We start from the raw sequence: 13,263 nt of genomic DNA on the forward strand, positions 1-13,263 counted from the left end.
CGTGGTTTTTCATCACTGAATGAAAGTCTTGGGTGGAGGGCGTGGCTGCCGCGGGCTGCTCTGCCTGTCTTCCATCACATACTGGAACGAAGGATGGTCAGCTCCTAAAAAGGGAAGCCAGAGGTGGAAGACAAGGTGGAAGGCGTGCCTGGTCCCTGCCTTGCCGACTCTGGCCTGAGGCTGCTGAAGAAGCAAAGCCACTGGGGAGAGAGGGGGTGAGCGCCTCGTCCTGGGCTCACAGGCCGCCCCCTCCCCGTGGGCACCACCCCGGTTCACCCCACCGGCCCAGGGACCTCCTGCTCAGGAGCTAGGCGAGTCCCGAGCTGGTGAAGCCGCTGGGGATGGCCCTGGCTGTGATCCCTCCACCTCCACCCTGCAGACGGAGGCGCCCATGGTGGCGGGTGTGCAGCGGGAAGGAGGCGGAGGGCCCTCTTGGTTATTAAAGTTTTGTTGGCACCCTTTTAGTGAGACGTGGTGGTCTCTTCTGAAAAAAATTAATTTTCTTCCCTTCAGATGATTTTTTTTTTTTTTGGCTCGCCCCCTTTTACTTCTGATTGCATTCGCTTTGCCGCTTCCACAGGATCAGGGGAGGCAGGGCCCCCGAATGCTCGGTGCCAGTGGCTGGGCGGTAGGAGTGTGATGAAGGGGATGAGATGAGCTGCTGCAGGCACTCCGAATGGGGAGTGCCTTCCAGTTCCTTAGATTTATAGTCATTCCCCGGAGGAGGAAAGAAGGAAATTGCCAAGGTTAATCCACCATGACTGTTGGCTTTTAAAAATATGTCTGTTTTGGGGTGGCTTTGACAGTTACTGCAAGTCTCAGTCATATTCTTTTTTACTTTTAAGTAAAGATGCCTGTCCTCATAGAATGCAGTAATTGTAGGTAAACAGGCAAAAATTTCCCAAATGCAGTAATTTAAAGCATTTACCCAAAATTGTACATCTAAGAATAAGCCTCTTACTCAGATGTTAATAAAATAATAATGAAATGTACTGTTCTGGGGACTGTTTATTAATGAGTTCTGCAAGGTGATATTATTCAGGATCCCCATTTTGCAGATGAGAAAACCAGGTGCAGAGAGACTTGAGCACCTGCCCCGGCCACCCCCGGGAGGTGCAGACCCAGCCCAGGTTCCTGCGCCAGGCTCCTAGCTAGTTTACTGAAGTGCCTCTTGGCACAAAATTTTGTTTTGAGTTGCAGCACTGTCACTTTCGTGTCCTGCCCTGGGGGACCCCCTGCTCTTGAATCCCTCCCCCATGGGGGTGGGGTGGCAGCCCCTCGTGCTGAGTCATCTTCTCCTTGTCCTGTGTCACCCCCTCTGCTGGACCCCAGGGACTTTGGGAGCCGCCGGGGACATGCTCCCCCTAGCCGGGCCTGTAAAACGCACTGCACTGTGGGAGCTCAGGGTGGGTGAGTTCACCGTGCCCTGTTTAGGTGTGCTTACTGCTTTCTGCTTTACTATCCTGAACAAAATGCGAAAAAATGTTTCTTGTGTGTCCTAGTGGATAAGATATTGACTTTTCCCTGTAGGAATGTAGCAATTAGAGGATTGGAAAAAAGGAAAATTCCCATCCTGCATAAAGCTTTGCAGAGTCTTGGTTGGTTCCGAGTATAGGTTACTTGGGGGTAAAATTCTGAGGAACTAAAACCTGTGGGACAGTTTGATGTCATCCTCTGTCTGTCTATCTTCCCCCATGTCCCACCCCTTGGAAGAGGCACTGCAGCTCACAACTCGGCAGCCCCTCTCTTTTTAGCAGGGGCCCTGTCTCGTTGATAAGTTACACGGTCCCACAATCGGAGCTTGTTCTGTGGCAGCCTCTGGTGATAACCTGGGTTAGCTGTGCCCCCCACTGATTCACCATTGTGGGGGCAGGTAACATTCGCCCCAGAGTGAGCTCCCCTTTAAAATGTGAAATCCAATTTTGCGTCAAAATTTGTTTTCCCACCAGTGTATTTAAATTATTTGGCTTAATAGATACATTTTTTAATGTGGGTCCATAATAAGCCTACTTTTGTGTGCATGCAGAAGGGAACTTGAGGTGAAGGAGGTGGGAGGAGAGGCAGTTAGAGAAGTGAAATGAATTTCTTTTTGTTTTTTTCTTTTACATTAGCATACCCATTACTTCTCTAGACCCTTTTTATAGTCCCTTAAATGTCTCATTAGTAATTCAATAAAAAGGCAAATGATCAGGGCTTATTTGCTAGAATTTTTTTTCCTGCTTGGTTGGAGGGTAGGGCAGGAAAATACCAGCACCTGAGTAAATGGAAATAAAGTAGATCATTTTAACCTTGCGAGTCGGTGAGTCCTTAGAGGCTTAGGTTCCCTCATAGGTGCAGTCCTGGGAGACAGAGGCCATTAGCCAAGGCCAGCAGCTGGGTCTCATCCACTCCTGCTACTCCCCAAAGGAGGCTCCTGGAGAAGAAAACTCCAAACTTAACCGTGTTTGGAGCTGCCTTCAGAATTCAGCTTGAAAGCAAACAAGTTAGAAAGCGCCACCTTTCAAATGGTCCTACTAGAACGTTAACGGGATTGCTCAGAGCTATGGGCTCCCCACTCACCCCTCGTCTGGGAACATCTGTGGGACAGGACTCCGTAGCCTCAGAGTCGGATGCATCGCCAGTTACGTTCAGAAAACAGGGAACGAACTAGTTAGAGCAAAGCAGATTAACTGGAGGAACTTCGGCAAAGCAGTGGTACGTCGCATATGCTGTGGGTTTCTTGTGATTAAAACATCACAGTAGTAATGTTTGAACATGTGATTTACATTATAATGCACTTCTGTGCTTTGTGTCTTTATCCCTGCAGCAAGGGTTTCCAACCCTTCCAGAACGGCTGATGGCATCTTTTTTGAATCCCAAGGTCTTGGTAATAGTTTTAGTGCCAGCAACAAAAGTAGCACTTACAAATGCATTTGTGTTGTTAATCACCACAAGGATCTACATCTCTGTATAGGTCTGTAAAAAATAACAGTCCATGTATTGGCAAGACATTATTTGTTGGTTAGACTTTGCTTGGCATACACACATAGTCAAGGCCACTATTTGGTCCAATGTGTGCTTTATTTTCTTTTAGATGATAAGCGTCTTAAAATTAGGAACACACCATTTAAGGGAAAAGTCTCTAGGGCTTAGAAGAGCACTATGGTGTAACAAGGTCCTTTATGAATGCCGGGTGCTTAAAAACAGTTCTTATCTTCATCAGGGGACTGGCTGGTGGGGAGTTCTGCCAAATTCTTTGATGTTATTGAAGATACATTTTTCTAGAGAGTTTCTTGCTGGAATTCAATCCATGCTTATTGAAATGGAAATACTTATCAGTCCTTCAGTTAAAAATTTTTCTTTGTAGCATTTACCTTGTATGATACATTAATAAGGGTAAATGAATTCATTGAAGATTTTTGAAGCAGAAATGGATCTATGTATCTCCACTTTGCTGACTACATTGGGAGAAACCCTGATATTTTATATATACCTGCCAAGCTAATGAGTCAAAATACTCAGTTTTAATTTAGATAGAATTACTGGTCACTCAAATTAATTGATTAGTTTAATAGGATACTCACCCTTGATTTAGGTTTTCTGCAGGGATGAAAAGCTAATCAACACCATGTCTTGAAGGTACTAAGGGACTGATGTTTGTGCAGGTCCCAGTGGAACCGGGAGGAAGGCCCCTGGGCGAGGATGGTGGCTTCAGAGACAAGGTGCTCTTACCTACCCCTGACCTACACACACCTTATCTGGCTGGGGTAGGGGATACTGATGTGGAGATAACCTGGAGTGAATCGAATTTTAAATGGAAATCTTGGCTCATTGATGGGAATTAAGTCCCATTATCTTCTGGAGCTTTATAGACCGGCTGGAGAGCTTGGGCCTGGCCTACCTGCTGTCTATTTGGTGCCCCTCATACTGCAGGCAAGATTGTGTGTGAGAAACCATGTGTGAGTTCTGGGGTGTCACACGTGTCCTACGTGACATAGAGGCAGTGAAGACCTTGAATGGGGGTGCCTGCTGGTTGGAGCTGACCGGTACTGAGGGACTTGAGCAGGCAGAGTCTGGGCTGGAAGATACAAAAAGAAAGAAGTTCCGTTTTGAGTGGTGTGGAGTTTGCTTGGCTCGCTCATTCTGTCATGCCTAGTCTTTTTGCAAAATCTCACAGTAAAGGCACTTTGGTGTAGCCTGAAATTCTTGGGTGAAAACACTCCCACCTACAGAGAGAGAACAGCATCTGATGCTTCCTGCTTACAAACCACTTGCCTAAAATCTTGCATTCCTTTTGGTTATTGAAGTGGTGGAATAAAAAGCCTCCAAATTTTCTTTTCCACAAGCACAGCCTACTCTTCCATCAAGAGAAGTTTCTTTTCTTTTTTTTCCTTTTTTCAGTGTCAGGAGGAGAAACTTTTTATTTTCATTGTAAAAATTCCAAAGTAAAACTTTTTTCTACTTTAAAATATAGATTAAGGATATGTGAACATAATTTTATGTATTAATTTAGTCACTGAATATACTAGACAAAGAACTAATGCAGTCATTACAGTCCACTTGAAGGAGTTGGTGTAGAATATTGACTCCACGTTGTGGACTGCTGCTTTAAATTTCCAGCTGCTTGAACAAGCTGGTTTTGTTTTCATAGAAGGGAAGGGTCTGATCTGAGTGTTTAAGGAAGACTTGGGGAGGGGAGGACGTTTTGAGAGGGAGGCGAGGAGGGGGTGTTTTAGGTAAAGGAGCAGGAGCAGCATGTGTACAACTTCAGGAGAGTGAGGGTACGGATTACCCGTAGGTGTAATGGTGACGTAGCAAGGCTGGAGAGGTGGGTGGACATCATGGGGAGTTTGTGCTGTGTCAGGGAGTGTGGACTTTGAGAGCACTGAGAAACCGCTGAAGACCTTTAGGGGAGTAAAACACCTAGATGTTTGTTTTAGGAAGAGCATTCTGGGGAGAGTAGCAGAGTGCATTAGAAGAGGCATGAACCTCGATTAGGAGGTGGCTGGAAGAGCTCACAGGAGGGCGATGCTGGCCAGCGGGGACAGAGAGGCATGGGTGTTTTCAGTGAGAGCATGGGGTCTACAGCCTCAGTGAGGATTCCTGGTTCCTGGTTTGGCCGTGGGCTGGACAGGTATCAACTGGGACCCACGTGACAGGGAGCAGGCATGGAGGAGGGGACAGACGAGTTCCAGGTTAGACCTTCAGATGGAGATGGCATTCGATTGGCATGCAGGCTTTCTTCATGATGCCAGTGATGCCAGCCTCCTGTCCACCAGCCAAAGCACTGGGATTTCATCACCCCCTCCACCCCCACCCCATCTCTTTATTCTCTCCCATGAGGTTGTATCTTACCTTTTCTCTGCTAACTGCTGTTTGCTCTGCCTGGAGTGCTCTCTGCCAGTTGCCTACTCATAGTCTGCCTTCTGCCAAGCACTGCACAAATGCTACATCTTCCATGAAGCATATTGTGGAAGCCCCTGGCCCCCAAGTGTCTTGAAAACTGCACACAGCAGTTTGCTTGACCTAGGACAGCTGAGGTTTGACCTATTCTCCTTGTAATATCAGATGCTAACTGTAATCTATACCCCAAACTACCTCCTCCCTGAGATACTGTTATCTCTATAATCCTCCCCTCCTCCCTGTTGACAATCAACCCCTCCCTGCATTGCACAACCCCACTCCCTGCCTTACACTTTCATACCCATTGGAGTGTTGAGCCCTTATAACCAGCTTATTCAGCCCCCCAAAGGGCGGCCTATTTCCATGTTGTGTTCTGAACTGGCCGCCATTCAGAGCAACTCTTAGAGAAGCTCCTGATTTCAGGGCTATGTGGCTAGACTACCCCACCCTGTAGGTAAGCCCTGTAATAAAAGCTCATGTCTCAGAACGTGTCTGGTGCTTTCTTTAGTCCTTTGGCTACAAAAGCCCTCTTGAGTCGTGACACATATTCTGTTCTGTCCTGTCAGCCTTGGCCTGGCCTTTCTGTCCCAGGTGTCTATATCACACAGCAATATGCGTATTGCTTTCCCAAACCGATTGAGTTCCTCAACAAGCCCTAAATTATACTCCATGTACAACCTCCCTGCTCCTCTCCCCCATCCCCATGCAGGGCAAATCCAAAAAAGTGAACGAAGTTTTTATATCATAAGTTGATAGCACTTCTCTGTAAATTGAGCCTCTCTGCACCATTATTCCTTATGTAAAATCAAAATGATATTTATGTAGAAGAAAAGAAGCAGAATTATAATAGAGCTTTAGTTTTCAAAACCTTTTACACACTGTGGTTATGATCTGCATTAAAAAAATATATGTAGCAATTAGTTTTTCTTTTCTCTTTTGGTAGAGGGCAAGGGTGCTAGAATGTATGAAATGTTTGTTGTAATGATTAGACAGGGTTTCTTTTATTACTCATACTTGGCTGTGAATTTAAATTGTGGCTCATTTGATACAAACTCAGTTAATACACAGCTTTCCTAAGAAATGCCTTATGTAAAGCAAGTCTGCTTTGGAGTAGGTCACTATCATAAAGCCATATACATGCCCCTGTGTGTGTGTTTGTGGGTAGGGCTTAGGTCAGGGCATGACCTATAGAGGGACGAGGGTCTCAGAATCCAGCCTAACTGAGGCATCCCCAGGCAGGCTTTACAGGCGCACACTCTTACAGGCACAGACAGACAGACATATGCATGTATTCTTTATTCTTGCATTAGGCAAACATGAGGATAAAGTTTCCCTGTGCTTAGCATTGTGCTGGGAATGCAAAGATGGATGATATATCTGGCCACTTGGTTGTTTCTTGATTCATGAGGTTGTAAGGCAGTAGAACCCCCATTTTATAATATTACCACTCTTTTAACTTTGTTTAGGTACCACAAACCTCTTATGGCAACTGCAAAGACTGCAATAACAATCCACTTCTGACTCAGCTCCCCGGAGTCAGGCCAGACCTCATTGGTCAAGGGCGATGACAAGATTTGCTCTTCAGGCACCAGTGGCAATTTTGGGGGCCCAGACCACTTGCACTTCTGACTGGCTACAAATTCGCGGGTTCCCAGCTCAATAATTCATCAGAACAACTCACAGAACCCCTCGAAAGCACAATACTTAGAATTGTAGCTTTATTATAGTAAAGGAATAAAAATAAGCAGCAGCCAAAAGAAGAGCTGCATAGTGCGGGGTCTGGGAGGGTCTCAAACGCAAGCGCTGGTGTCCTGTCCATGTGGAGTCAGAATGCACCACCAGCCTGGCACAGAGATGTATCTTCTCAATCACGGAAGCTTCTTGGTGTGTCCTGAGTTTATCTGGGGTCTCATTATGTGGGCGTGATGGATAGAATCAATGTCCACCTGGTTGAGCTCAATCTGCAGCCCCTCTCCCCTCCCAGAGCTGGGGCAGCTGGGCTGATAGGATGTGGCTTGAAGCCACAGCCCCCATCACTTGTCTGGTTTGGGGTGGCCATCCCCTGCCCTGAGACTGCCATTGCGGTTGGCCCCTCCCTGCCCTCTCATTAGCATTTGATCTCTCAGGTGTGGTCCTGGGTTCACCACAAAGAACAAAAGACTCCTAGCATGGGAAATTCCAAAGACTCAGAGGTTGCTTTCCCGGGAACCCAGGAGACTGATCAGCCAAGTTTGCCATCATTCTGTACTATTGAAATATTCCCTCCTATTACTATAACTTCCAATGCATAGTTAATACATAATTAAATCATCAGTTGTTAAAAACCCCACTGATTGTTTCATTTACATTAAAATATGCAAATTTTTTGATAGGGTCTTTTTGATTATTTTGGTTTGTCCTCTCTGTTTTGTCCTAAAGATGTTAAAAGCCAGAGCTTGAAATGCCCTTAACTCCCTTGAATCAATCAGTTATGCTGCCTTTTTCTTCCTTAAAGGTATGTTATAGGCTATTGCTTCTAAAATGTTAGAATAAATCAAAGTTTGACCATTATTATAAACGTGAAGGTTATGAATAAAACTTATAATGCTGCACTATGAAACACCCTATTTTGTGCGGTGATCTATGTACATTTCCATAGTCCTTGATCCTGAATTCATTTTGTATGCATTTTATAAGCATATTTTATATGTGTGAATTGTGTATTTATGCAAAATTTATGTAAAAATAATATAAGCATTGTATTTTACCTTAGTAAATATATTTTATACTATTTGATTTATAATACTGCATCTGTCCCCTTAAACATGTCATAGACAATCCTGGCTAGTTCAAATGCTTATCTAAACGGCAATCTAAATGCTCGCACAACTCAAACCTTTAATAGCGCGAACAGTGCGTCACCTCCACTGCTGCTGCCTGGGATGTACGAATTATCCCGCAGGTGCTGCAGGGAAAAGTCCAGGGCTCCCGACTGCGGGCTGGAAAGGGTGACGTCATCCCGCGTGGGCCCGGGGAGGGCGCCAGGGAGCGCTCTGCGCAGGCGCGGCCCAGGCGCCGACACTTGCATCTATTTATCGGCCTCTTTGTGTTCAGACTGTGTGAGTGCGCGCGCGCGCTTCCCCGAAATAAACTAATGAGACGAATTCGATAATTACCACCAAGACTGAGTGCTAATAGTAAGCTGCAAGCTTACTATACAAAGTTGTTTTTTTTGTTTGTTTCAAAATAGTGCTTTTAAAAAATACATTTTAATTACTGCTACAACATATGTTTTTATAAATATAGGATTTATTTTTTTTTTTTTTCAGTATCTCCCGCTGATAGTTTTCCTCTTCAGTAAATACTGAAGTGGTATTACTGACAGGCAAATGAGACCTTTGAAAATGGATGAGTTTGTTTTGTGGATTGTCTTTTAAGGACAACTCCAAGTAATGCATGTGAGGCGCACAGTTCAGAAGGAGGCACCAGTTCATTTTGGTCATCAGCTCAAATGATCAGGAAATAACCATCGTTTTTCTAACTTTATTTTTATTGAAACTCTCATTTGACTGATTTAATTTGAGTATTAAGTAAAACTGCAAATTACTGTTACCCTTACAGTAATCCTAGGAAAGTATGGGGTAAAAAAAAAAAAAAAAAAAAAACAAACCACAAAAAACAAACCTTTTACCTGTGCTTCATTTAAAAATATTTAAAATTTGATTTCTCTTTATTTTTTTAGGAACTTAAAAAACTGCCATTGGGATAATGTATTGCATAAAAGCTTTTGTTCAGTGTTAAAATATTTGCTATTATGAAATAGATTTGGGGGTTGTGCCTTCTCTCTTTTTTTTCTTTTTCTTTTTTTTATGTCAAGGAAATGAGCAAGTGAATGAGCATTTTGGTCATCAGTGACTGGCTTCAAAAGGTATTCATCAATGATAACAATTCAGCTCCTTCCTTCAGAGTCTGTGGAAAGCAAAAATGTAATAGATTCGGCCAGTGGGGTATTTTAAATAGTTGAAATTTCAGACCATTGATTCAACTAAAAAATTTTCCACTGGTGAATGATAACTTGTGGAATGTTTCCTCTTAGGGCAGAGAGGTTAATTTTCCTTGTTATAAATATAAATCATACCATAGGAGTGGCCCTCTGATTTCACTAACTTAAAATAGACAGTTCTAAGGAACAGTGGTGTCCTTAAATGGAGTTTCAGGGGCAGGAAGCTGGTGAAGTGTGCTTGTTCATCCATTTGTTCATTCATTTCATTCATTCACCTCTCCACCCAGCCTTCCATGTTTATTGGCCAGTCTGGGCCTGACCCTGTCCTAGGCACCCAGATACCAGCCAGTCATCCACACTGGCTTATTGAGAGAGAAAGGGAAAAATTTATGATTGATGGTAATATAAATGTTTATCATTTTAAGAAATGTGAGCTATTTGGGAGCAGGGGTTTAAAATTTATCTTTAGATTGACATTCTGCTGAGCCAAATAGCAATTTAAAAGGTTATCAGTTTTGGCAAATAACAGTCCTAACCTTGCGGTTGAGATTTTTTTAAAATGAATATATTAAAAAATGTAAATATTCAAATTTCATTGTTTTAGAAACCTGGAAAGGGCTAGGAAAGAAAATCACCAAACACTAATGACGTCTTTGTATTTAGTTAACAATAATACCTGATTCCTCACTCAAACCCTTTTCCCCCAGCGGCATTCAACAAATATTAACATAAAGATTTTCATTAATGGCAAGCATCATCCCATGAATATCTTGAACAAATACACTTAGACATGTTTCACAAGAGCACTGTAGTAATGCCTTTTACGACTCCCCTGAGAGACATCCTCTGCACCTACAGATAAGCTTCGGTCACTACATCCTGTGCTATGTTCACTGTCCCTGAAGCTAGCATTTCCTTCACATCCAGAGTTGGTTTCTTTAATCTCACTTGGTGAAATGTACTTTAAATTGTAGCAAGAATACGGTTTGTCTTTCATTCTTTATGCGTACTTTAGTATAGTGTCTTTGTGATGCAAAAATCAGGTCAACTCAATGTCTCATGACCTTGGCCTCTTGCTCTCTACCTCTGTTAGTTTCCTCCTTTCACTTGCTCTTCTTTTTTCACCCTTTCTCTCCATCCTCTTTTAATTTCACCAGCACTCACGGTACCCTCTCCCCTCCCTGAGAGGTTTTTTCATACCCTCTTGGTGGCACTTAGACGTAAACCTGTTGCCGGCGCTGTCTGCAGACCATTGGGGCGGTTTGGGATCCCAGAAGCATCGTTCCCGGATGGTGTTGTCCTTTTCTTGCCCTCTTGGAGCACGTGGGAGGAGTGTCTGCTTCCAGTGACCATTTAGTGCAGCACGTGTTCACTGTTGTTCCAGTAGATCCTTTCGTGCACCAAGAAAGAAAGAAAGAAGTGTGAGTGGAGTCTTAGCAGTGTAATCTAGAATCACTGGAATAGCACAGAAGCCATTTGTTAAAAATTGTTTTATGCTAACACACTCTGTTTATATTTAAATAGCTCTTCAGGGCATGGAACGGAACCTGCCTTTTTGATCTGAGGTACATTCATGGTTGAGTTCTTCCTGCTATTTATTTAAAGTTGCATGATATAATTGAGTTTTAGCATTTATGCATACTTCCTGAGTCCTCTACTTATTGGGTGTGCTTTAAAAACCTGGAAACAAAATTGAAAATGATACTTAGATGCTATCACTGTAATAGACATGAACTTAAGTTTCTTTATGTATGGTTAGTTTTATATTTTTGCCTTTTTTTCTTTTTTGTTTTAAAAGCTTTTAATTGACAGTTTTAACAAAATTCGCATCTCTTACTGCGACACTTATGTAAATGAATGGAATTAAAATATAGTATAATATTATAATAGTAAAGTGGGTTTGAACTTCTAATCTCTGTAATTGGATGTGTACGTCTACCACAATAAAAGTGTCACACATTTCCACACCAGATTAGCCATTGATTCATGCACCTTTCTTCCTCTGGAAAGACTGTGAGTCTTATAAATTTTGGGGTAGAGGGGCAGGGAGGAACCGATAGGCTAATGCAAGCACAGCTCTAGGAAACTAAAGAATAAGGTCACATGGGAGTGAGTCTGTGGCTCACTGCGGCTCACAGTGGGACATAGGAAAATTAAATACCTTTGTTTTCTGTACCTCATTTTGGAATGAATATAGTCTTAAGTCAGAAGTCAGCAGTCCTTGTCAAGAATGTTTTGGGATTGTTGTTTAAGTCTCACACAGTTCTTAATGAGTTCTCTTCTTGAGGGTTGTGTGAGAGGGGGCCCCTGTTTCTGGAGTGTAGGAGCCCAGCAGTGTACTTGCTTGTGTCACTTCCACTGTGTCCTAGCTGGAGCATCCAGGGGTGGTGTGGGCATGGTAGGAAGCATGCATTTCCTCATCTGGTAGCAATGGAAGGGGGAGCCTCTTCCAAACACCTGTAGATTGTGAGCCACAGGTACACCTTAATGGCTGCCTGGTGTTTCTGTCATGTGATCTGCTGTCTCCTAATTTGCCGGAGTCCCATAACACTTTGTGCTGCTTATGAAACTTTCCATAATCTGCCTTGTTTTGTGGATATTTATAGACTTGTCTCCTTGACAAGCTCCTTGAGGGCCACTGCTCCTCCTTGCCTCTTCCCCAGTGCCATCTATGCCCTCCTCAGAGGGAATCAGGGTGGAATCAGTCTTTGTAGACGTGTTCCGCGAATCACTGAACAGGTGACAGTGAACTGCACAGACTAGATTCCATCCATTCAAGAGTTTTGAAGGAACTGAAGGATTAAATTGCAGTACTCTTGGCTTGGATGTGTTACCTTTTACAAATAGCCACTGTTTTAGAAGCTTGGTGAGATGCCAGCACAGAGCATGCTGCATTGGAAAGAAAAGTGGCCTGGTGACGTGCAGGCCTGGGTTCTGTGTCAAACTTTCCGGAACTGACTGGGTAATGGCCCTCAGTCCCTGGACCTCAGGGACCTCCGCAGGATGTGTTTCTGCGGTCTCTGGGCAAAGTCTGGGGTGACTCAGTGTCGTAGTTAAATCCCGTTACACTGGCTTCTTTCTATACATATCAGTATTTTATGGACAGGAGAGCTTTACTTTAAAAAAATTGTCAAATCGGAAAATAATCAGACCCTTAATTTACTCTTCTGTGAATGATACATTGTAGCGACTAGATTCCCTTATATTCTTCCTGAAAGTGTTGATTTTGTTGTTGTTATTTGCTTGCTGTAGCAGGCAACTAATTGCTGGACTAGAGCCACAAACTCTGTCTCCTCTATAGGAGACAGCAGTTGGAATCTGAGTCCAGATCTTTTGTCCCTAGCTAGGCTGCTTGGAGTTTGTCCCACACATGCAAGACTCAGGGCAGCCAGAGATTTGGGCCAATTATATAAACAGAATTTGGGGCTCTCTTTTGCCTTTCCAAGATGTCGCCAATCAATTTCAGCTGCCGAGGTTGCTCTGAGCTGCCTCCCAGTTCTTTAAGCTTATATAGCAGCCGGCCGTCTAAAAGGACCTGCTCAGGGGCTGTGCACCCAGTCCATGCCTCTTTCCCACGCTGTCTCCTGCTTCAGGTCCCTCTCCAGTGCTTTGGAGAGTTGCTTTCTTACAGATGGGATCCCACAGGTGCCACTGAGTTATGCAGAAGTGCATCCCATTCATTTACCTTGGCTGCTTTTCTTGATTTCTTATACCAAGGCCACATCTTGCAGTGGATGTGTTAGCAGGCTAACGTCTTGCACCATTTTGATAAAAATAAATGAGCAGAAAAAAGGGGATGGGGAAGCGATCCTTTATTTTTTCTAGAGATTGTTCTGCTAACAAGGCTAGTCATTCATTTTGATGAGCCAGGATCCCTGATCACAGATTTCCTGTTAGAG

At 43.7% G+C, this 13,263-nt stretch overlaps 1 protein-coding gene across 1 annotated transcript in view; it reads left to right on the forward strand.

Moving 5' to 3' along the window:
* TRIO (trio Rho guanine nucleotide exchange factor) overlaps window positions 1–13,263 on the forward strand; it is a 409,289-nt gene that overhangs the window by 128,011 nt on the left and 268,015 nt on the right.

The sequence above is a fragment of the Choloepus didactylus genome, chromosome 11, assembly GCF_015220235.1.
Source record: "Choloepus didactylus isolate mChoDid1 chromosome 11, mChoDid1.pri, whole genome shotgun sequence".
Taxonomy (NCBI): Eukaryota; Metazoa; Chordata; class Mammalia; order Pilosa; family Megalonychidae; genus Choloepus; species Choloepus didactylus.